This window comes from Bemisia tabaci, chromosome 5 (genome assembly GCF_918797505.1).
Source record: "Bemisia tabaci chromosome 5, PGI_BMITA_v3".
Classification (NCBI taxonomy): domain Eukaryota; kingdom Metazoa; phylum Arthropoda; class Insecta; order Hemiptera; family Aleyrodidae; genus Bemisia; species Bemisia tabaci.
In genome coordinates, this window is record NC_092797.1 from 46,214,701 (window position 1) to 46,240,263 (window position 25,563).

Genomic DNA, 25,563 nt, shown 5'->3' on the forward strand with positions numbered 1-25,563 from the left:
CCCAAAATACATGAACACGCGATAACTTTTGGGTTCCTTCGAATATTAACAGGTTATTCTTGGAAAAATATAGATGCGTGTTGAGTGGAAGGTTGTCACTCGAGGACAAACATTAATAATTATCTGGCGCCTGCAAACTTCATGACGCAATATTCTCTCCGCACACGGTGGTATTTGAACTAAAAATCTAACCAAAACTGCCAAATTGCTGCAACTACTCCTTTTGAGGAAAAAATAACGATTTGGCGAATTCAATTCGATTTTTGTCCTCGTTCTCCATAGACGCTAAGCGTTATGTATCGTCTACTTCTGTCAAACTTCTTCAAAAAATTGTCTATATCAGAGATTCAAGTTTCATCTTCGAAAAGTGCTTACCGTGGAACGTAATACTTTTTATACGTCCATCAATACATTAGTATTACGATATAAAGAAGTATATTCCTTAAAATTTTAAATGATACGTGAGGGAATGTTCTAAGCATACCATGCCTGAGGACGAGAGAGAAAGTCGGCGGCATGAAATGTAAATGAGCTGATCTTCGATTGTTTTAGTCAATCTAACAACCATGGGACGGACACACATATTTTGTCGAGGAAATAGTTACATGTTGATTAAAGAGGTTTTGTCCCTATGATTTTTGGATTTGGCTAGATTTCGCGTTCCATTACCACAGTGCGCAGAGATACGCTAAGCGGGGGATGGCTCTATCTGGGGGCCGCATTGTCAGGAACCGATTCCGGAATGTTCCTTTGATTTCCCGGAATCCTGGAGCTGCTCCCCGGGTTTCCCCGTCGGACTTATCCCTTCCCGTTCATTGATTCGAGGAAGGCGGAGTATAGTAATTATTTCCAGGTGAAAATTGCTTTCGTCAAAGTGGCTCCGAGCGTCGAATCTATATCCTGAAAATTCACTTCCGCGAACTCCGCCATGTTCAAAGTCCCGCGATAATTATATTATATTGTTAAAACAAAATGGAGCACAATTGTTTGGCTCCAAAGTTGCGCATCTTCATTGCGAACGGTTCCGAATATCGGTACAATTCCACCCGAGTCGCTGAGATTGCCATAATTTGCGAAAATATCGTCAAATCATTGCGATTTTGTGGCAAGATGTGCGAATTATCTAGCTTGTATTTGAAAGAGCGAAAGTATCGAGATGCATTTATTATCGTGATAAAATGGAATTAAAAGGTCATACTTTGCAATTTCTGGTTGTGATGCAGATTCCCTACCCCCTTAATGCAAGGAACCATTAAAACCTCACCATCAAATCGCAAAAGATCGTTGGAAATTGTCCACTGCCCGAAAATTGCAACTTCATTGCAACATCAGCGCGATATGTTGAAACATACACATAGTTTCGGTTCTAGCTTTGTAAAATGCGACTGGGGCAAAAGCGCGAAAAAAAAATGATAATTAAGATAAAGTAACAGAAAGTTTGTATTGCTGTATTATAATTTCTACATGAACAAAAAAATTTGGTTACTTTTTCGTATTGCGTTGAAAGTGGGTTTTTAGCTATGAAACGGGTGGATTTTATTTTCTTTCTTTTTACAAGAGGGTCGTTGATGAGACTTGGAAGACTCTCCTAATCCTTAAATTGTTATCATCTGAGTGGGCGGCACAAGTCTTCAGACGGGGCTTTGAAAAATCGGGCTGGCGGAAAACAAATGGACCGCAGAATGACAGGGAGCTGGCACAAAGGCGCCATTGTCGCTTGTGCTCATAATCAACGGCTTTTCTGAGACTGAGGAAGGACTTCCGCCGGTTCGCGGTGTTTTATGTAAATAAATACTTTAGATAAATGATACTTAGAAGATGACTGATTAGTGTTACTGTACAGAAGTTAGTATCGACGGTGAAACTACCAAACCACGTATCTCATACCTACTTTATACTTAAAATCAAAAACTATTTGACATTAATCCTTAAAAACTGTCGTGATTTTTCTTCTCTAAGCTACAAAAACTCTGTGTAAACTTCAAAGAACGATATTGATGTGTTCTCCTTCAAAAAAATAAAATGATAGCGGAGATTTTTTAACACCGAAAACGAGATACGTGGTCTGGCAGTTTCACCGTCCTTATGCAATTTGCGTGTCTTTTCCAAGATTTTTTTAAAGATTATGTTTTATCAAAGTCTTTTTCTTAGGGTAATATTCGGAGTCTCTCTGTAATCAACTCCTTTCCTTTGGAGACTCCAGATGATTGCACATTGCATTGCGGCGTGTTTGAAGGCATCACATCGTGACATCTACCGTTTTAACCGTGATTCGCAAAGATTGCATAGTAGCTCGTTGTGAGGCATCTCATCTCATTATCAACATTTCGGACCGTGTTTGCATAGCGGCTTGTTTGAAGTTGTCACATCTCATCATCGGATCGTGATCCGCGGGTTGCGTGGCTGCTTGTTCGAAGGCGTCGTGATCCAGCATCAACGGGTTTAACCGCGATTCGCGGGTTGCGTCCCGCTTGTTCGAAGGCGCCGCGGCGTAAATTCGAGAAGGACTCGACAACAGGGCGGCGGCACTTGGTCCGCGCGACGATAAATGTTTTTGATTTAACTAAGTTGGCTGCTGGCTGCTGTCATGATTAATTCACTGCATAAAATTATCACGGATTCGGGGAGGAGCGGGGGCGGGCAGCGAGGACACAGGACACGAGACACGCACCTTGTCACCGCCATCGGGCCCTGATTAATGATGACGCCATTGGCTATCGGATGCTCTGCAGTCCTCTCGCCCCCCCCCCCCCCCCGGTCCTCGATTCATCAACCCCCTCGTATGGTCATCCTTTGGAATCCTTGCTTATCCCGTTGATGCCACGTACAAAAAAAATCAGGGGTTCATTCAGTAGTCATGTGGATTGAAGTTGAAGTGTGTTAACACCGGATGTGAAGAAGATCGAGGAATCGAAGAAACTTTGGTAAAATACGAAATTATTTTTCATTTTTGGCAAAGAAAAAACGGGGGGAAAGGAAGTCTCACTGGAAAAAAACACATTGGATCGAGAGTCCAGACTCTTGAAAACATTGACAAGAAAAAGGACTCTTGATTCAATCAGATTTAAGCTTAAATCAAAAGGAAATCCGCTCAAATTAAGAGGCTTGGTTCTTGATTTAAGTTTAAATCTGATTGAATCAAGAGTATTTTTTCTTGTCGATGTTTTTAAGAGCCTGGACTATAGATCCAATGTGTTTTTTTCCAGTGCTCCCTAGGGCTTTTGAAAGAAAACAAGTATCCAAATTCAAAGAATATCGATTAAATCGAGTATCAATGCGAAGAACCAAGACATATCAATTAATTGTACTACTTAAGGTAGTCTAAATTTTAGTTTGAAAAATAAAGTTGTAAAGTGTAAAAATAAGTTGTGGCTCTTTTTTTCAAACTAAGTATATTTTAACACCGACAGGCAAAGAGCTAAACTGAACAGAAAAGGCCCATGTCACACTTCGAGAAAGAATGAGTTAGACTTACCCCTACAGGATATTTGGAGGGGTAAAAAAACAGCTGATATTTAGATTCCTCTAATTTGTGGGAGGTCCTAAATCTAAAGTAAGTCCATTAACTGAAATGAAATTTAAACAATGGACAATGGACATGCTGATGGGTCAAAAGCTAAATCGTTGAAAACATTCCAAAATTAGGTGTAGTTGGGAAAAGCCTGATTTCTAAATGGTCAAAAAGCACGTGAAATCATTGCATAATGCCCAACAGTCTAGCTTTTAACAAACTCAGTCCAATGCTTGAGAGTCAGAGAGAAAAATTCCGGAAATTTGGCAACGTGATAATAGCAGGCAGTTCTCCCAACGCCGACTATTCGTTTAATAGCTCATGATTAACTTAAAAAATGAAGACCTACTTCCGTGATGATTAATTTAAATTATCTGAGGACATTAAAAATACTCGTTCAGAGAGGACGGTAATGGGGGTGAACGAAAAAAGAGGGATCCGTCGAACGCAAGACCGCCCGGAAAAAGTAAAGCCGGAAAAGTGATGCAACACAATTAATAATTCATGGACTAGTATGTAGCCGTCCAAGGGCATTTTCCAACGGAAAGATTTGATCCTTCAGTCTACGTTTCGGGCGATAAAGAATCACACTAACAATATTGGGCCAAAAAAAAGAACAAACAAACGAACAAAAAAACGTAAAAAAAATACTTTCCCCTTACTTAACCCAGTTTCCTCTTTCTCTTGCATTTGCAATGAGGATTAATAAATTCCGGGTTCAACATATTAATTAAGTCGGTTTTTATGTACATCAATCTATTTTCAGCCAAGGGCAACTCCATGTTGCATTATCAATAAGTAGATCAAACCGTGGTGTAAAAATTTAACAAGTGGGAGGGGGGGGGGTGATTCGAATGATATGATTCGTCATGAAGTTAGGCTATAAATGTTTGATTTATAAATTCATATTTCTAATTTATTAAAGGTGGGATACGCCTGCGGAGTTGAGTCGCATGGCGACCAGGGGACGCCGGACGCATCCCCTAGTACTTTTTATTCAGACAGTGCAGAACCTTAATCATGCCCTTTAAAAACTTAAAATATAGTACGTTCCTGGGATTGTGATTCGTGTCGCATAAAGTTCGAAGAACAAGATCAGCGACTCATCTTACGAGGTAATAAAACAGTTGTGTGCCCATCGCCTTTTTTTAGTTTTTTATTTATGGATTTTGTTGCAGGTGAGAATGAGCGTGAGAAGTCTGTAAGTGGCCCGAAACGTCCTGCGTATACAATTTAGCTCCGCGGTCACAACATACTGCAAAAATTTCAAAAGAAAACCTACAAGACCAGCGGGGAGGTTGCTTCAATTTCAATCTTCCGTCGCATTGGGAAGGCGCAACCATACAACTATTCGTACTCTCCGGAATGCGTGAGGTATCACGCCACAATTGAAGGCGTTTTCAAAACTGCCAAGAATCAATATCGGGACTGTCGTGTCGCATGAAGTTCAGGGCGGAGGATCAAAGGAATGGCTGATCTCACGAGCTAATGCAACAGTTACTTGCTATAATTACAATTACTCACATCTTGTTTTAATTTTTTATTCAGTTGAAAATGACCATGTAATTGACCCAAAAGTTCCTGGATGTGTTTTAGTTCTATTTAAGCTTTTTACACCCATTTTTTACTCTTGTTTCTTGTATTTTACTGTTGATTTGAGTCTCTACTTTGATGATATATTAATAAATATATTCAATGTAATGTGGTAAAATTTACATTTTTATATTTTACGAATTTTTATTTTTATTTCATTAAAATTTTAAGTTAAGCAAAACTAATAGTTTTCAAAATTATAATTGAATTCATTAATAAGGTCTTAAACTTATACTTATAATTGGAATTCGATTCTCCTATCAGGCGCTTTATTAATTAAAATATATTATAGTTAAAATAGTTATATATAATTGGTTTTGCTTTATTCCTCACCGACTGTGTATTTTAATCCTCCTATTTAATTGCCCAATTGCTAAGTATAATCATAGCTTGGACACACCTTCACTATGCGATCATAATTGTAAAAATGTCAAAGAAAACCCGTAATGGTCAACGTGGAGGTTAATCAAATGTTAATATTCCATCGCATCGGTCAGGCGCGACGATACAACTATTCGTACTCTCCGGAATGCGTGAGGTATCACGCTTCATTTGAAGGCGTTTTCAAAACTGCCATGTCTCGATATCAGGTTTGTCGTGTCAATCAAATGCTTGTCAATATTATCACTTGATGTAGGGCGTTTTTTTGCCCTAGCTGCATGAAATGGCGGTAGCGAAAGACCACATATTTTATGCTAGCTGACAATCAACGTGTATAATCGAATGAGTTCAAATGAAATCAGCCAGATTGTCGAACTGCATTAAACACTGCCGAATTTGCATCTCATGCTTAATTTATTTTTAGCAGAAAATTAAGCACCGCTCTGACAAAAATTGTTGGGATTATCCTAATTTTCTAAGGAAATATCAGAGGCCGCCATCCAAGGAAATAGTTTTCTGTTATTAAAATATTACATGAGAGAAAATCAGTCGTAGTGAAATGCAGTTTGACTTATTCTCGTTGACTCTACTCCAATGGCGATTCCACCAAGTTGGCAACACTGTCAATACTCCATTTAAATTAATGAAATACATCGAATTTAGGCGCGACAGCCTGCCTCGCCTAGAATCGATTGTTCAACATACAATATAATGGATAAAAAACAGTGTAGCCAAGTTACAAGAATCACCACTACTCCATTCAATCCTCAGAGACGTGACTTACTGTGGACCATTGTTACATTTGAATCCAATTATTCGTAACTCCTAGACAGCTGTTAATCCTTTTGTATCCAGAAATCTGAAGGAGGAATCGGTTGACTGAGTTTCCGTAATCAACGCACTGTTCGCGTGAATGTTTGAACAAAGTTTGCGGGTGCATATCTCCACAAGCTCAGCAACAGCAACTCTCCAACTGTAAATACGGCTGCCGTAATACTGCCGTCCAAGAGAAAGACGCCATCTGAACATTTAGTCTTTGCCAAATATGCCGATAAAATATGAATTTGATGAAATCTTATGAAATGAAATGTTTCCTCTCAGAGCAACTAGCCGGTGCAAAGGAAAGAAATGTTTTTCTCACCAAAGCATCTAGTTTGTGCTTAGGAAAGGAAACATTCCTCTCCTAATCACCAAGTAGTTGCTCGGGAGAGAAAACATTTCTCTCCTCTGCATTGGGTAGTTGTTTTCAAGAGAAATGTTTTCTCTCCCGAGCAACTAGTTGGTGCTTAAAAAAGGAATGAGTCCGTTCCTAAGTTTTATTTATTTGTCTGTTAAATCAGTGTCGATCGCTCGCATTTTTGTTTTTCGATGGATTCAAGCCAACCATTCGATCGGCAAAGTATTCACATACCCTCTCTTTGCATGCAAATTTCCTAGCATAGCTTTCTTTAAACTGAACAATTCGCCTTCTGTTGCGTCTGTAGCAATTGTTGTTCCGAATATGTTGTGAGTGCTGATATCAACTCATTACATATTTGACTCTCTGAAGGCGTTTTTTGTGCGAAAGTAGAACACCCTGTTGGAGAACAACAGAAGTGAGATTGAATGAATCGCTCAATCCCTACTTTATTCGTTCTCCAGCAGGGTGCACTACTGCGCTAAAACGCCTTCAAAGAGTCGAGTATGCAATGAGCTGAGATCAGCACGCACAACAAATCCGTAACAACAATTGCTGAATACGTAGGTGAAGGCGAATTGATTTTGCACATAAAACGCGTTCAAGTATATAATGAGCTAAAATCAGCACGCACAACAAATCCGTAACACCAATTGCTGAATACGTAGCTGAAGGCGAATTGATTTTGCACATAAAACGCGTTCAAGTATAGGTATAATGAGCTAAAATCAGCACGCACAACATACTCATAACAACGATTACTGCGGATGCAGCTGAAGGAGAATTGAAAGCAACCGAAAAAAATACGTTGAAAACCATTTTAGCTCTTTGAGTAATATCGTTACCGACGGAGTCGTATTTTATGGTCTTTTTATGGGGGGTTCTTGAAAAACTTTTCATGATAAACTAAGTTGAAATGCAAAATTAACGATACTGCGCTACAAAACCCTTTTTTGTGCACTTTCAGTGCATTATTTTTGCTTCAAGACCACTGTACCTGGTGGATACTTCAATATGTAAACAGACGTGACTTTACGGGGGAGAAAAGAGGACCAATCTGCCCGGCAAAAATATGAAGTTCGGTTCATATTAAAAGCCTAACTTTTCCGCATAAAGTGAGGAAATTTTTCGACCACAGAAATCGGCCGGTGGTCTAGATAGCCCTTAGGTTGGTATGATAAAAAAAAAAAAAAAAACTACGGTTACTTGAACCAATAAAGTAAGTTTTTTTTCTCGGCGTGTTTTCCTCGCCGTGCGCAAACTTCGATGTTAGATGTAAGCTTGACAGGAAGGGGAACGGAGAGGGTTGGGGTTAGGAGTTGTGTTGGAGATGGGGGTGGGATGGAGGGTTGGGAGTAGTGGGGTATACGAATGAGGGATTTCGAAGCGGTTTTCGGAACCAGCTGTAAATCTTCCCGACACTACGATGAGCACGCGGTTTCAGAGTAAGTGCAACTAAAGTGGTAAAGTAGAAAAGAAAACGAGTTTAACCTCCTGTCTGATCATTGGCACCGTTCTTAATAGGCAAGTTCAGAAGCTCGAATTCGATTACTTTTGACTCGATTTTCATGTCCGTGTGACTTTTGCGCCGACCTTCCACTGAAATTGCCTTACTTTTATTCCCTACCGCGAGTCGATTTTTGAATCGTTGTTCGATGGCGTTGATCGATAGATAGCATTACTGGCGTGGATTTCTATCGATTTGGGCTATTCGATAGAAATTCAACCTTCGACCTGCTGGAGAGGACACTGAAAAAGCTGGAACTGAGGATGAATAAACAAGTTGCGAAAGTCGACAAGTCACGGATTCAGCTTATGGTGCTTGAAACTTTTGGATTAGCAAAGCAAATCAAGAGTTATCTGAAAGCTAAGTTTTTTCGTCCTGTATATAAAGTGTCCGAAATGGAAATGCCAAGATTGAGGAATCTATTCCTTCAGAGAAGAAATAACCTTATTTGCATAGCATTTGGACTAAAGTTTAATAAAATCTCCCAGAGTCGTATTTTAGAGAAAACTGAGTTGGGAGTGGTTTTGAATTCAACTGGTCGCAATTGTTTTCCGTCAATATTTCATATACTGGATATTAAAATTTTATTCTAAAAACCGTCTATAAAATTTGTCTTACATTGAGCCTCATAGAGAAATAAATCGTCGGGCATCTTATTCTCGGTTTAACATTGATACGACTCAATGCGTTTCGATAATTGAAGATATTACAGATGGTTGGAAAGACATGATTAGAAATAGTTTTCAGGCAATTTGTCATTCAAAACGTTAAAGTCATTCTACAAAGCAAAGAAAGGGGATTTGATAATTTTTCCTTGACATTTTCGTAATTTTCCTTGACATTTCCCAGTTTTCCCTGACTTTTTAAAATTCCCTGACATTGCCTGGTTTTCCCGGTATTACCTGACTGTGGCAACCCTGTGTTTATCGATCCTTTTCCATAGGTTTAAAAGACAGATCAATCGGTAAATCGCTAAGCATGCTACGCCACAGAAATAGGCGTGACTTATACGTTCATGTGACGGCCGCTGAAATCTTCCGTACCGAGTAGCGGCCGTTTTCAGCTCGAGCATAAGTAAATCGGGTCATAATTTTAAAAAATCGGATCGCGGCGATTAGTGCGGACACGCAGTCAACGCCGCTAATTCATAACGAGAGAGCGAAGCAATGCGAAAAGTAAAGTCTTAACGAAGGCGAAGTTTCCCTCATTAAAAGCTCGGAGAAGGAAAACTTAATCCGAGCGTCGCTCCGATCCGGAGTCCTGCCTCCGCCACAGTGACGTTGTGCGGTTCGCCCGGTGTTGTAAAATACCCGGGTATTAAAGAGTGTGGATATTTCATTGCTCTCCTCATGTAAGAACGTAACTACATTTGGACGGCGTAAAGCAGAAAAGAACCAAGTCACATTACTGCCGTGGTAGCGAGGAGGCAAAGTGCATGCTGAGATGAACCTCGAGACACATAAAAGCATGTGCATACATAAATGCATAATGCATTTCTGCATGTCTAATACACAGATGCACTTCCTGCTCTCTTCGCCATCACTGTACTGCCGCGCTAAGGAAAAACGCCGTGTGAACATACGATAGCTGCTAAATTTCCTTCGATAAAATGTCTATTTTTGAGGAAAGTTGTGAATATTTTTCCTTGAAATTTTCAGGAACTTTAGGTGAAATTGCGAACAAAATTATCTGAAGAATTGGAAGAAAAATATTAATATGTTTACCAGGAAATTCGAGCTTTATCAAAGGAAATTTGGCAACGCCTAAAGGTTCATACGGCGTTTTTCCTTAGCACGGCAGTATAGACTAGCGATATTTCATTTTTAACGAGAAAACGGTTGTGTGCAACATTCAGTTAATTTTCTGCTTCGTACGAAGCAAATTTTTTAAAATTTTCCAAAGTTCCGCAAAAACGATTTCTTGCAAAACATTAAAATTGCCCAGTTAAATTTGGCAATAGCCGATGTGGCTTGGTTCCCTTCTGCTAAACATGGTCCATTGTAATGCTGCTAAATTTCTTCTCGCTAATTGCATATTTATCAGAAAAGTTATGGGCATTTTTAACTGAGAATCTTGCTGATTCCACCATGCTGAATCAGCGAGATGATTTCTTCGTCCGATCTTAAGCAAAAATTAGACAAAATTTGCACGCGTGCGTATCTGTAAAAAATTGAGTTGTTTCAAGACTTTATTCGCGAAATAGAAAAACACCTGGGTCATATTTCCAGAATCTAATTAAAACGGGTTCATGTACACTTGTGCAGACTATCACCTGAAAGTCGCAAAAATACATGAATCGACCCACTCAGTAGAATGGTAGAACGAAATGTGACATGACGGAAAAAAATTTTACTTACTAGGATTAAGACACAAGGAAGTGAAATAACATTGGAAACCACGCGTTTAGTGCATAGTAAAAATTTTCATCGTAAACGATCCCTTGGCTAGTTAACTCTTCCCCCGCCCCTCCAGTAATAATAGATTTTTGGTCGCGTAGATACCCTGAGGGGAGGGCGTTAATACCCGACTAGCACCGCTCAGTTTGCCCCCAGAAGTCGCCGAATTCCTCGCGAAAATGAAGGTTTCCCGCGCCATCTGGCGGACGAGCGCCGCACTTAGCACCGCGCATTAGTCATTGTCGCCGCGACCGGCTGCGGCGCTAAATTAACAAGATTAATTGATAATCGAAAATTTAAATGTAAGAAAAACGAGCCCCCTCCCTTCCCCCTCGCCGCACCCTTCGGGATCAGGGACAATGCGGCAGACCCCTCCCACCGCGACGCTGGATGCAGCCTGATTAAGTGGTCGAAGGGATCTATCTACTAAAGTAGTGCAGGAAAAAAGACAAAACAAACAGAAACAAAATAACATAACGCCCTGAACTACGCCGCGGGAGTTACGCGCTTTTTCCGCGGCGACTTTCGAGGATGGATCCTTTCTGCGTAATGGCGTCGGAGTAACAGTCAATTAGCGGGAATGCAGTGGCTGGGCAGCGCGCGGTGCACTCGCTTTATTTAATTCTGCGGTTTTTGTCCATTGAGAGCGGGGGGGGGGGGGGGGGGGCATTTGAAAAAGTATCGATTTCTCACCCTCTCTCCGATGTTGTTTTTCCTCACTTGGTCATTGTGAAAACAAGCTCCCGGCGCTGAATGGCGATTATTCATATTTTGGAGGGATGGATCGAGGGGGTGGGTGTGAGGGAGGGGGAGGGTGCAAGGCTAGACTGCGTCTGCCGAACCGAGTTGGCTTTGTTGTATTCCAGTCCCGTTTTAACACTTGTTCCACGACGGTTAGAATTAGCAGAGTTCGCCTATTCTAAGCTAATGCGATTTTGCAAGTTGGCAACGCTGTTTTTCCTCAATTTAAATATATTAAAATTATCGATATCAGATGAGGCACACTGCCTTACCAAGAATCTCTGCGGATCTTTGATAAATGTTTTAAATAATTATTCAACCTCTAATTATTATTGGCTAAAGAAAAAGTGACCAAAAATTCAATCATATATTTATGATTTTATTTTTGGTCACTTTTTCTTTGCGAATCAAGCGAAGAGACCTTTTGATAATTGACGAATTGAACTGTTGTTTGGTTATGTTCGGCAATGCATACTTCACGTTCAGCTTGAATTTTTGATGGGACGAGTGTTATCACAAATATAATATAAATATAAGAGAGTCTTTGAAAGTACTCACATGACTGGGCGTTCTAAGTTCCTTTGTCGACTGGTGTTCTGAAACAAAAAGAGGAATAATGTTGTAGAAAAATGCATAGCCCGAGGTTCTAATTATTGAAAAGTGAAGAAATAAAATCAACATCCACGCTGAGAATTTAAATAGCAAATTTCGAACGTTTCGTAGTTTTAGCATCAAACTTTGCCCGTTTAGTGAAGTGCATCGGTTTCCTTAGTCGAGCGTAGAAATCTGTTCTCGGAATCAGAGCAAAAAACCGTGGTATGTAAATTAAATAGGTAATTCAGAAACAAAACAATAAAAACCGAATTCACCTCCACGTCGGTAGATTAAACGTTTAATGCATTGACGTGCAAGTAAGTTGGTTTTTATTGTTTTCATTTGAATAGGAAACTGCGGTAAATCGAAAAATCTCGCTGCACGGGCACGCAAGAGCTCCCATTCTTACTGCGCCAACTTCTACACGACCTCGTCTATCCATTAAAATATTTTCCCTATCCGTCGAAGGACACTCGGAGTTCCCATGGGCGATTTTCCGTAGATTCTCTTGGCCTGATCCCTATCGCGAGGATTCAAAGACGGAAAATAAGATTAATAATGAGCGGCGTCGAGGTAAAATCGCCTTCAAAAAGGAATGTAGGCCAATTAACCTCCGGGGAGTGTGAATAGTTGCCTATTCCACGCCTTTTCATCTCACATAAGAATCTGTTAAAAAAATTGTAGTGAGGAACCGTACAAGAAATAACTAAAAAACAAAACAAAAAAACCGAATTTAGTTTTATGTCAGCAGATTGAACGTTTAATGCACTGACGCGCAAGTAAGCTGGTTTCTTATTGCTTTAAAGGAGGAGTATCTTTAAGGGCCGTTTTCGGGCCCACCCTAAATTTTCTCAAGCATACAATTGTTTCCTTAATGAAGATCAAAATTTTACGGAATGAAGCAGAATATGTTCCTTTTCGGTCTCTTGTAAGGTCTAATACCAACTTTAACATGAGTCTGAATGTCCATTTTTGCGGAAAATGAGGATTTTTCGGTGTTCGACAGCGAACCCGCATTTATCACCAAAATCGGCCTTCAGCCCCGCACGTTTACGCTAATATTGGACTCGAAAAGAGATCGAAAATAACCAAATCACGTTCCATTTTGTAAAATATAGACCTTCCAGGAGCAAAACATCGTAAAGTTGAGGAAATTCAGGGTGGGCCCAAAAACGACCTTTCTCGATAACCCACCTTCGAATAGGAACCTCGCAGCACGCATGAGCTCCCGTTCTCACTGCGCCAACTTCCATCCATTAAATATTTTCATCCCTATCCGTCGCAGTTTTCATGGGCGATTTGTCGTCAATTTTTGCGGCCTTGTTCCCATGGCGAGGATTCAAAGCTAGAAAAAAAGATATGATAATGAGCGTATTTTTCGTCGAAGTAAAATCGCCTTCAAAAAGGAGTATAGGCTAATTCACCTTCGGAGAGCGTGAATAGTTGCCTATTCCACGCCTTTTTCGTCTCGTATAAGAGAGATCATCATAGAGATTGGAATAAGGAATAAAATATAGACCTTCCATGAGCAAAAAATCATACACAGAGAAAAATACTTCGTGCGTGGGACCCGATGTTTAGGTCATGTGGATCTCTGAAGTTTTCGGATTGAGCATCTGAACACTTTAGGTGCAGCTGCCGAGGTTCGGGTCACACATCTGAAACTTCAGTTCTTACATCTGAAGTACTTTGGTTTTCACATACGATAAACTTCGGTTCTCACATCTGAAGTACTTCAGATGTAAGAACTGAAGTTTCAGATGTGTGATCCGAACCTCAGCAGCTGCACCTTAAGTTTTCAGATGCTCAATCCGAAAACTTCAGAGATCCATATGACCTAAACTTCGGGTCCCACGCACGAGGTTTTTTTCTCCGTGCAGAGACGAGGAAATTTAGGGTGGGCTCAAAATGGCCTTTATCGATATTCCTCCTTTGAATAAGAAACTGCGGTAAATCGGAAAACCTCGCAGCACGCAAAAGCTCCCGTTCTTACTGCGCCAACTTCTAAACGACCTCCTCCATCCATTAAAATATTTTTATCCGCATCCGTCGAACGACACCCGCAGTCCCCATGGGCGATTTTCCGTCGATTCCGGCGGCCTCTTCCCGGTTGCGAGGGAGGCTACGATGACGGACGGAAAAGATATAACGTCGGCGGAAGAGCCTCGGCGGCCGTGTCCGAAAATTAGAGTCGGTAGGCTGGACGTCCGTCCGGCCGGAGGATCATTTTTCAAGAGGGGCGCCTCGTCGCGCCTCGCGCGGCGTTATCTCCACTCCGGTCCACAAGTGCGTATCGCCGGCCTATTTCCTCGCGGGAATAGCCGCTCGATATGAGGTGCCGCGAATGATTGATGAAAAAAACCTGGGTGCTAATAGATTGTATCGGCTCCACGTCACGTATCTCGTCACTCGGTTGCCGAATTGAGGAAAACTCACTGATCAAAATCGGGAAGTGGAAGTGGTGCCGAAGTGTGTATAGCGGCCAAACACCCCGAGCGATATGAATGCGAAGTGAAAGAGTATGACACTCCGCAAAAAGAGTAGATTCCGCTCTGTAATAATGTATCGACGGTGAAACTACCAAACCACGTATCTCGGTTTGCGACGTCGCAGACTTCCTGTCATACTTTATTTTTTAAATGAAAAACTACTTAACATTCAGTCTTGAAAATTTCTGTGATTTTTCCTCTTCGTGCGGAGAAAATTCCGTGAAAATTTCAAGGAATGATATTGATTTGGTCTACTTCAAAAAAATAAAATGTGAGCGTAGATTTTTGAACACCGCAAACGAGATACGTGGTTTGGTAGTTTCACCGTCGGTATGTCACTCCGTAAGGCGAATGGATTCCACTCCGTATCCTCATCCGTTGGGGGTTTTGGGCGCTGTGTACACTCCAGCTTAGAACTTCAATGTGCGTGTGCACTGCCGTTTTGAGTAAAATGGGGCCCATGGTTGGTATTCGATAGTGGTTCGATGCATCGTTTGGTTCAAATCAATAGAACATAATCTCACACCAAAATTTTAGGATATAAGTCAGAAAAGCTGAAAATGAGAAATTTCGTAGCAATTTCACTACTCCCGGCCAATTAGTGCTCATACAAATTGCATACGAATCAAAAATTTATCACAAAAAATCCGTTACGTCAGACTACTTAATTGACTTTAGAGGCTATGTTTATGTTTATTGAGCCAATCGATATCGATACAATCTATTCCCACCAATTTTTTACCTTAAAATGTATTCAAACATTGTGTGGATAACAGCATTAATTAAACTAACAAAAGAGTAGCAGAATTGCCATACGCAATGTCTGATGATGACCGAATGTGGTTGAAAAGCTTTGGCAGAGTAAAAACGTTTTCATTCAATTAACTTACTCAGCGTATGACAATTCTGCTGCTCCTTCATCCATTAAAATGTACTGGTTGTGGGCTCAAAACGTAACCAGGCAAGCACACAAAAAAGTAGTGCAATCTGCTGTCTTGCCTAACATGAAATGAAATGAATAAAATCATTTCTTCACCGTCAATGCAAAGATTACATGATAATTCATTTCCGAACGACTTTTTCTTAGTCTTCTGGGCAAAAACTGACACTTATACGCCGGAATCTAGAACTAAAAACAATTATCTGGACCAAAAACTGAAGTGTTCCAATTGGACTACACAATTTGCAATTAGGAACTACTATTTCCAACTCTTTCTAGAAACAACGTATGCGTTATTACTTCCCCTATGCAGATAGGTGCTTTCAAAGATGAGTCAGAAATAGTAGTTCCTCACAGCGAAAGATTGTCCACTTTCTTCATTCCAACTGAAATTCAGTCCTCGAGACCAAAGTTTTTTGGGTCCAATGATCATATTTTCCCCCGTTTAAACGGTTTACATATCCCCCAACACGAATACAGCGTGTTACGGTTAATAGGACCGAGCTTTTTTTCCCTCGGTGTGGGAGAGTTATCCGCCCTTGTGACAGGAAGCTATTTGCGACCAAAAATGTATATAGAGTCCCGTCCTTGCCGAGGATCGGACGAAATAAACCCTAATCTGAGGCGCTATACGTCGATTATCTGAAGTCATGTCGGGGCCTGGTTATCAACCCCGGGCCTCGAAAAGCCATCGCTACCCGAAGAGATACGGCTCCGCACGCCCATTCCTCCTTATTGGATAAACGCTCCTAAAAGCCTCGCATGCTGAGTGTGTCGGCATCCGAAAACACATAAAAATACTGAAGGCCTTGTTCCGCCGTGTCAACTCCAAACCTCTTATCTACGCAAGATACAGGGTGTCGCAGGGCAGAGGGAGAGGCTTTCTTGTAACTCAAAACTTCTTGGACTTTGCAGGGATGTTGAAAGAAAAATTCCTGGAATTTACAAAGTTGTTGGGAGAAGAGGCAGTGGGGCTTGATGTTCCGCAAAAAAACATTTGCAGGAAAATTTTCGGCGCGATTTGAAACAATACAATGTCGACCTTGTTCCGCCGTGTCAACTCGAAACTCATTATCTACATGAGGTACAGGGTGTTTCAGGGCAAAACGAGAAGCTTAATTTTAGCTCTAAAATTTCCAAACTTTTCAGCAATTTAACGTAAAATTCTCTGAATTGTCCAATTATTTTTTTTGGAGGGGTGGGGGGAGAGAAGGGGAGGAGTGTAATTCTCCATAAGATTATTTTCACGGTAAATTTTCAGCGCAAATTCTCTTTAAAATGAAAGAATACAATATCTCGGCTAGAAGAAAAATATTAAAGTGTTTCGCATCACAATTTCCTGACTTTTCGAGGTTGGGCCGAATTTACCAGCTTTTTCAGACGCTCCACGCTTTTGTTACACTGCAGAGTAAAAGTACCACACTAAAATAGCTACTATGGGTCTTAAATAAAACATTTTTTCCTCCACGTTTCTTCCAATAAAGCCCTCGATCGGATGCTACGCGAATCCACATACCTGGGAAAATCATCGTTTTTTCTCAATTTTGCCGACGATCGTTAGAAAACTGAGCAACCTGAAATATGGCTGCACCCTGTATTATTTTTGCGCCGTATTTATTCGTAGCCTTAGAAATTGTCGCTCTTCTGAGGTAAGAGCATATCTTGATTTTCGCATGAAACCTCAAAAACATAGAGTTTTACTGATATAATGATGTTCATCCCAAAATAGAAATATGCCCTCGCGTCAGAGAGGTGATGAAACATCGCAACTTTAAGAGAACGAGGGATTTGAAAGTTCCGAGGAGTGGGCCAGGTTTTTCATACTTAAAGATCCAAAACGTCTTGAAATCCAAATTCAATTTCAGATTTTGACATTTTTGAGACCATGGATGGATTGAGCGCTATAAATTATGTACTTTGGTCTATCACCGTAGCCAAAATTTAGACAAAAAATATGATTTTTCGAAAAAATTGGGGCACAGTAGCTCCACCAGGGGCACTTCCTTTTTCCTTGAGAATACAAATTTACACGGAAGAAAAGTCTTATTTGGACTTCTCGTCATTCCTCTGACATAAGGGCGTATCTCTATTTCCACGCGAAAATCTCTATGCTTTCCAGGGCTCAAATGGAAATAGAGATACGCACCCTTACGTTATAAAGGTGAAGTTATACAAAACGACCCTAGTCTGAAGGTTCAATCTAACACACCCTGTACACACGCACGTTACGTTACGTTGTTTACGTTTAGCGCGTCGGTGTTAGACCTTGCAATGCGTAAATCAAGACGGGATTCCCCGTGTACTCTGGCGTTTTCATTATGCCTCCGTCTGATTCCTTCGCCCTTGTGCGGCCGAGGCGCGCGCGCTTATATTTCCAATTTTCGGCCTTATGCCCTTCCTCCCTCCGGCTGACACAACCTCGATTTACGCCCGACGACCGTAATCCAGTCGAATCTGGTTCCCGTTCCGCCCACTTGTTCTCGTTACTATCTAGGGTTTTCCGCGGATTCCGTTGCCATTTTGCGTGGAAAAGCTCCTTTCGCGAGATGGTGAACTTCGTCGGTTGCCTTGAGCAAAGAAACGTATTTGGATAAGTGCTATCATTCTATGCCCGTCAAAAGTTTCAGGATCCGAAACTTCCTTGTTCCAAGATCTACCACTTCATGACCGTCAAAAGTTCCGGGATTCTTCATAGATTTTTTTTAAAAGTTCCGAGAAATTTCCGGAAAATGCGAAAGACTCGGAACATTTCCGGAATTTCTCAAAAGTTCCGAGAAAAATTCAGGAAATCTCCAAAATTCCGGACTTCGGTACTAGTTGCGGGAAATGGAACACTAATTTGGATGGTTGGAGCTTTTGAATCAGTGGACAAGAATCAAATCTGTTTAAGGTGATTTGTCGCGGATTCTTGGCGTGATAGGTCAAAATGTCCAAAAAAAAATGTCCAACAAGCAAGAATGTCCAGAGTTGAGAATGTCCCTATTTTACAAATGTCCAAGTATCTGAAATGTCCAATACTGGTTCTTTGGCCAAACACAAAAATGCCCAAAAGTCCATTTATTTTTGTTTCTAGATATTCTTCATTCTTGATCACTTTCCTCATTATTCTCGTCTCGGGCTCGTTGGAAACTCGAATGTAATAGGCAATGCCCCTTAGGTACCGTGGAATACCGTGAAATTTTACAAAAGCCAAAAAGTTCACAACTGAGGTTAGTTCAAGAAAAAAAGATTCTCAAATCTTCCCCGTCGTCTCCGTGGATTCGAATTTATTTAGTATTCAAGCCGACAATGTCGCCACCTTCTAATTTTTTGCAAAGGGAATGGACTTTTGGGCATTTTTGTCTTTGGCCAAAAAACCAGTATTTGACATTTAAGATACTTGGACATTTTTACAATATGGACATTCTCAACTCTGGACATTCTTGCTTGTTGGACATTTTTTTTTGGACATTTTGACCTATCACCATTCTTGGCGTGGTCAAACTGGTCTCATACAAATGTTTTTCACACAAAAAATTTAATCGGGAAGTCTCTTGGAAATCAAACAATTCAACATCTAAGAATATTAAGATGTAATTCTTTCAACAAAGCGAGTAGGTGCGACAAAAAATGATAAAACATAACACCCTGGAAAAAAAGTTCACGGTTTTCCAGCAAAATTTCCTGACTTTTCAGGACTGGAAACATTTTTCTGAGTTTCAGGTTTCTGATGACTTTTCAAGAACTTGCCACTCTGTCCTATGAAATAGAAAACTTTATCATTCTTCATCCCTCACGGCAACATTCATAGGGATGAGCTTGTCGTGGTGATAAACACAAAAGTTTACGACTCCTATCGGTTCGGTCGATTCGGTTCACTGAAACGGCGTGGTTGCTATTTTGATACATCTTGTTTCAGACGACGCGACGGTCAGTCTGACCTATTTTCTGAGCCCTGACCTCTATAAAGAGTCATATAATCACAATTCTTCAATTGCCGGTAAATGGCCATAAAAAGTTCGTTCTCCACCTAAACACGGGGTTGACAAGTTTTCTTGGAATTCAAAATTCCATGACTTTTCAGGCACATTGGACGTATTCCCTGATTTTTCAAAATTCTATTTGCATGATTTTTCATACAAATTTTTTTCACGAAAAATTTCTAGCGCAAAGCCTCTTGAAATTGAAAAATAGTGATGTTTTGGCCAGAGGAAATAATTTCAAGAATCTGTGACCGATTCTCATACTCTGCAGGGTTGAATAAAACTCCCTGAACTTCAAGGGTTACGGTTCAAGGTGAAGTTTTATAAAATAAGAAGCCCCAAAGTCTCCTGAAATTGTAAAATTGTGATTTTTTGGCTGCAGGAAAAGTTTTAAGAATCGGCGAAGAATTTCCTGGTTTTAGAGAAATGGGTAAAATGTCGTAAGTTTTAGACTTAAAAGGCTGGTAACATGGTTTTTTCGGACCCCCCGAAACCTCATACTTTAAATTGAGATTTCAATTCTCCTAATGTCAATGCGAATTGAGTGTGACAAATTATGGGCGCATATACCAAGTTATTATAAATTTGATGCATTAACGTTGCCAAAATGCAAGAAAAACTATTTAATTCCCACAAATTGGGAAGGGGGGAGGAGGACTGTATCCCTCTTAAAAAATAATTTCTGAAAAATGTCATAAAAGAAAACATGTTACCTTAACACAGAATATGCTACCGCTCCTGCAGTCTGGAAACCTTTGATCACCCTGAAAAGACTTGCTACAGGGTCTATTGGTTGCAGTTATTAGTGCTTCTGATAAAGTCAGCGCGCACACAATATAATGCCCGGAGAAACCTTCTAATCGCATAGCTTTATTTTACCTTCGTCCTGCCTCTATGTCGAAAAATACAATATTTCAGCAATCACGGGTGGAACTTCTACTGGACAAAATAACTTCTTTTTCATCGATCTCAAATATATAGTGCAAATAACATAAGTAAATACGTTAAGCTTGAGACTCCATCCGAGACGCGATGCTCCGTTATGATTCGCTGACAACAAAAGTCGGTTTTACTGCAAGTCATAAACCGCAAGCTTAACATTGTGAGCGCCGGATGAAAGCTATACAAACGTGACATGAGAGCACGCAATAAACTCTTAAAAGCATGACAAGAGGAGAGATGAATTTTCAGGCGGAATTTTTTGATATCTCCACTTGAGAGTCGTGTATATTCGAGAATGAACAGCTTATAATATGTATGAACACAGGGGATAGATGAGGTCACATTCAAGTGGAGTTGCGATGACGAACTCAGAAGACGATGAAGATGCGGGTACAGTGACCTACTTGCTTGATATTCAACAATGTGTTCTTGCGCATATCGACGAGAAATTTTCTAGCCACGACATCATTTTTCCTTCATTAAAAATTTACCACAAATCTGCTTGATTTTTTAATCAATGCTATTATTAAATGAGGATATCCACACATTCTTACTTGCGATGAATACTACCAAAGCTGTTAGTGCGCTTCGGCTAGAATTGCATATAGCAAATGGGTAATTTCTATACGAGGATTATAAATAAGCAAGTGGTACGGAATAAAACAAAAGAATATGAACTATGCAAAACGATAATCCGGGTATCGGAACTTGGCTGTTTTGAAAACGCCTTCAACTGCGGCGTGATACCTCACGCATTCCAGAGAGTTCAAATAGTTGTATCATTGCGCCTTAGATATGCGACGGGAGATCACAATTGAAACAGCCTTCATGCATGCAGAGCTGTACTGCTGTGCTAAGGAAAAACGCCGTATGAACATTCGAGAGTTGCCAAGTTTCCTTCGATAAAATTTTCATTTTTTAGTAAAGTTATACATATTTGTCCTCGAAATTTTCAGGACTTTTCGGTGGAATTGTGAGCAAAATTACGAGGAAAATTGGAAGAAAAATATTTATAAGTTTACATGGAAATTTGTGTTTTATCGAAGGAAATTTCGCAACGCCTGAAGGCTTATACGGCGTTCTTCCTCAGCAAGGCAGTGTAGTACTTGCTATCAACTAAGATATTGGGGTCTATCACCGACCCCACTAAAATCACTGTGCCTAAATCTATAGTTTTTTTTTTTCGTCAGTGAATGTTACATACACTGGAGATGTTGCATGAGTGAGGAATTTGCGATTTGACTGTTGATTCTTATGTAAAAGTTCGTGAGAAACACGATGGTGCCACTGGTTTTCTCTGAAATCAACTCCCAAGCTCAAAACAAGCTCTCAAATTGAGGCCAAAATGGAGGAGACATCCCACGCTATCCTAAAGAGTTCACCTCTACATCAAGACAAACTCTCCATGCAAAGATAGGGAGCAAATACACTGACAGGGCTGCCACTTTATTTGGGGATTCCAAAACTGAAAACACGGCAACACTGTTAATGTATTTGCTCCCTATCTTTGCATGGAGAGTTCGTCTTGATGTAGAGGTGAACTCTCAGGATAGCGTGGGATATCCCCTCCATTTTGGCTTCAACTTGAGAGCTTTTTTTGAGCTTGGGAGTTGATTTCAGAGAAAACCAGTGGCACCATCGTGTTTCTCACGAACTTTTACATAAGAATCAACAGTCAAATCGCAAATTCCTCACTCATGCAACATCTCCAGTGTATGTAACATTCACTGACGAAAAAAAAAACTATAGATTTAGGCACAGTGATTTGAGTGGGGTCGGTGATAGACCCCAATATCTTAGCACACACAAGTACTACACTGCCTTGGGAGTTGATTTCAGAGAAAACCAATGACACCATCGTGTTTCTCGCGGACTTTTACAAAAGAATCAATGGCCAGAACGCAAATTCCTTACACATGCAACATCTCATTACAGAATGCGAATCTTCTGCCATATAACATTCAGAGAATCTGCACAATTTATTGGCTGCATTAGAGTACCTTTACACTGAGTTATGACAAAAGAAATGGAATTCTGATGAGATTTCCGTATTTCAGGCCTCCACAGTGTTGCAAACGGTAAAAACTTACATATTCACCTAATGCAAGTATTACGAAGCGAGAATGAACCCTGGAACTATCGCGGCGTCGCACGGTGGATCGAGTCATTTAGAGTGGTCGGACATGAAATTTTTGACTAAACTGCAAAGAGGTTGTTCCAAAAACGCCGATTTCGGCCCCCCCCCCCTGGATTTGGCCCAAACTTTGCTCAGATGTTGTACTAAGTGTCCCCGATGCTTGGGCAAAATTTCAGCCCCCTCGGATAATTAGGGGGGAGGGGGCAGGGGGGCAAAGTTGCAATTTTTTTAGAACTTCAAAAATCGATATCTCGCGAACGGTTTGAGAGTAAGTGTTGCGGTTTGCGCTAAAAAACGTCAAAAAATATGTTCTACAAGAATATTAATGCTGTTTGCAAGGTTGCGTAATTTATCGCGGTCATAAATCGATTTTTTCGATTTTGAAGGTTCGACTTTTTTTCGTTTTTCGTCTCTCCTCTCTTTGGAATCGTTGCTACGTGAATAAAAACCTGTTGAGGTGATTCTCCATGAAATTCTGCATCTACCACACTTTGCTTGATCTTGGGGAAACGATTCGTTCGTGAGTTATAGCGATTTTTCTGCGCGTTATCGGTTACGCGCGGGCGGCTTATCGGCGGCGCTCCATCCCGCGCGGGCAAGGCAGAGGTTGTTTCACCGCTAGGGCCTTATATTCATGCTGTAGGCTGTAATTAACGATATTTTCTCCTCCCCCCCCTTCCCCTGCAATAAATATTTGTTTAATACTTCGTTATACAGGGTATCCCAGACCACCCGTAACAGGTCTTTTTCTCGGTTGGTTTAGGTAGTACGAAGTGGGGGGCCGCGGGATTGAATAGGGAATTGACCCCAAGGAATCCGAATTTCACGGTCCCGAGACCCTCCATGCCACCCTCGGGGGGTAAAAGGGGGAGGCACAATGTCTCCCGACTTTGGGGATCGTGACCCCCTCTTTACCTCCCAAGGGGGGCATGGAGGGTCTCGGGACCGTGAAATTCGGATTCCTTGGGGTCAATTCCCTATTCAATCCCGCGGCCCCCCACTTCGTACTACCTAAACCAACCGAGAAAAAGACCTGTTACGGGTGGTCTGGGATACCCTGTATAACGAAGTATTAAACAAATATTTATTGCAGGGGAAGGGGGGGGAGGAGAAAATATCGTTAATTACAGCCTACAGCATGAATATAAGGCCCTAGCGGTGAAACAACCTCTGCCTTGCCCGCGCGGGATGGAGCGCCGCCGATAAGCCGCCCGCGCGTAACCGATAACGCGCAGAAAAATCGCTATAACTCACGAACGAATCGTTTCCCCAAGATCAAGCAAAGTGTGGTAGATGCAGAATTTCATGGAGAATCACCTCAACAGGTTTTTATTCACGTAGCAACGATTCCAAAGAGAAGAGAGACGAAAAACGAAAAAAAGTCGAACCTTCAAAATCGAAAAAATCGATTTATGACCGCGATAAATTACGCAACCTTGCAAACAGCATTAATATTCTTGTAGAACATATTTTTTGACGTTTTTTAGCGCAAACCGCAACACTTACTCTCAAACCGTTCGCGAGATATCGATTTTTGAAGTTCTAAAAAAATTGCAACTTTGCCCCCCTGCCCCCTCCCCCCTAATTATCCGAGGGGGCTGAAATTTTGCCCAAGCATCGGGGACATTTAGTACAACATCTGAGCAAAGTTTGGGCCAAATCCAGGGGGGGGGGCCCGAAATCGGCGTTTTTGGAACAACCTCTTTTGACGTTTATCCAGTCACATTTTAAATGGACCACTAGACAAGGTACGAATTTAAGCAATCTGATACATGTTTCTTAACCAGAATTTCACGTAGAACACGATTCACACTACGAAAATTATCGAAATCAATTTCTAACGAAGATATTAACGTTTTTATTTCGCACTAATTACGAGGAATTTGAACTGCCCGCTCACAAGAAACTCAAAGCTCTACGTGAGTCAAATCGCGCACTACAACGGTTTCAGCAAGCTTCTCAATCGAGCAATGTTCATTTTCCACCATGTGTAGTCCAAACTATTGGTAATTTGCTATAGCTGAGCCAAAGTGTCAAGATTGAAGTTGAAGATGTTTACATCGCAGAGACTGTCATGATAAACATTTAGCGCGATGTGAATCACGTAGAGCATTGAGTTTTCATGAGCGGGTGGTTTGAATTCACGCATCAAGAATCATTAAATATCTTCAGAAGGAGTTGATTTTGGTAATTTTCGTTGTGCGTATCGTGTTCTACGTGAAATTTTGGTTGAGAAACATATATCAGAATGCTGAAATTCGTACCTTGTCTAGTGGTCCATTCCAAGGGGTGTTTCTAGAGGAAAATTTTACGAGCAAACCAATTGAACCACTTTTAGAACCTCAAAATTTTGTATAAACGGAGTCATGCGCTCTTAAAGTTTCCGAATTTTGTCCGACCTCTCCTATCCACGGTGCCACGTCAGGGAACAAACGGAATAAGAGAGGGAACGGAGGAGAGGAATCCGAGAATGAGGTGATCGAAGATTACGAAAAACGTTCAAACTGTGTAATCAATTTTACCACTCACGGTATCCATGAGACGATGACTTGAATTAACTCTCGGCCTGTAAAGGGATTGCATCTCTTGTGTGAAATAGACCTCTTCGCTTTTCGGTATCTCGAGGGTTGCTCTATGCAAAATGCAGCGTCCATCTCTGCGGAACAACCTCGTCTGATGGGATAGTCCTGTTGCAGTCGGGAAATTAAATATTGCGATTCCGTCCACGGCGGCCCCGTGTCCGAGACTCACAGGGTGGTGGGGTGGGGGGGGGGGTTCACGTCAAAGAGGAACGCCAGGATGGAGCCCAGGAGCCCCTTCGCTCTCTGCAACCAGCGTCGCCAGATGACTCGATAAAACCGAAAGCTACAGCCGTGCTATGGAAAAACGTCGTGTGAGCCATCGGACGTTGCCAAGCTTCTTTTGATAAACCACGAATTTTCCGGGAGACTTTCGAAAATTTTCCTTCAAACTTTCTATCGGATTTACTTAGTATTTTTATCTGAAATATCTGAAAATTTCAAGGTGATAAATCGGAAACTTCATCCGAAAATAGACATATTATTAAAAGAAATGTGGCACCGTGTAAATGTTTATACGGCGTTTTCTTTTCAGCACGACAGGATAGATCTCTTCGAAGGAGCTTTTTTTCGCTGCGTGGCACATCGGTCCGAAGACGGATGTTCTTTGATAC

At 41.0% G+C, this 25,563-nt stretch overlaps 2 protein-coding genes across 3 annotated transcripts in view; both read right to left on the reverse strand.

Annotated features, from left to right (window-relative positions):
* Nca (neurocalcin homolog) overlaps nucleotides 1–25,563 on the reverse strand; it is a 355,612-nt gene that overhangs the window by 227,722 nt on the left and 102,327 nt on the right. The window lies entirely within an intron of this gene.
* LOC109031240 (neuronal calcium sensor 2) overlaps nucleotides 1–25,563 on the reverse strand; it is a 342,919-nt gene that overhangs the window by 215,375 nt on the left and 101,981 nt on the right. Inside the window, exon 2 of the mRNA XM_072300829.1 lies at nucleotides 11,865–11,902. The gene's annotated coding sequence lies outside the window, so the exon portion shown is untranslated. The remainder of the gene's footprint in view (nucleotides 1–11,864; nucleotides 11,903–25,563) is intronic.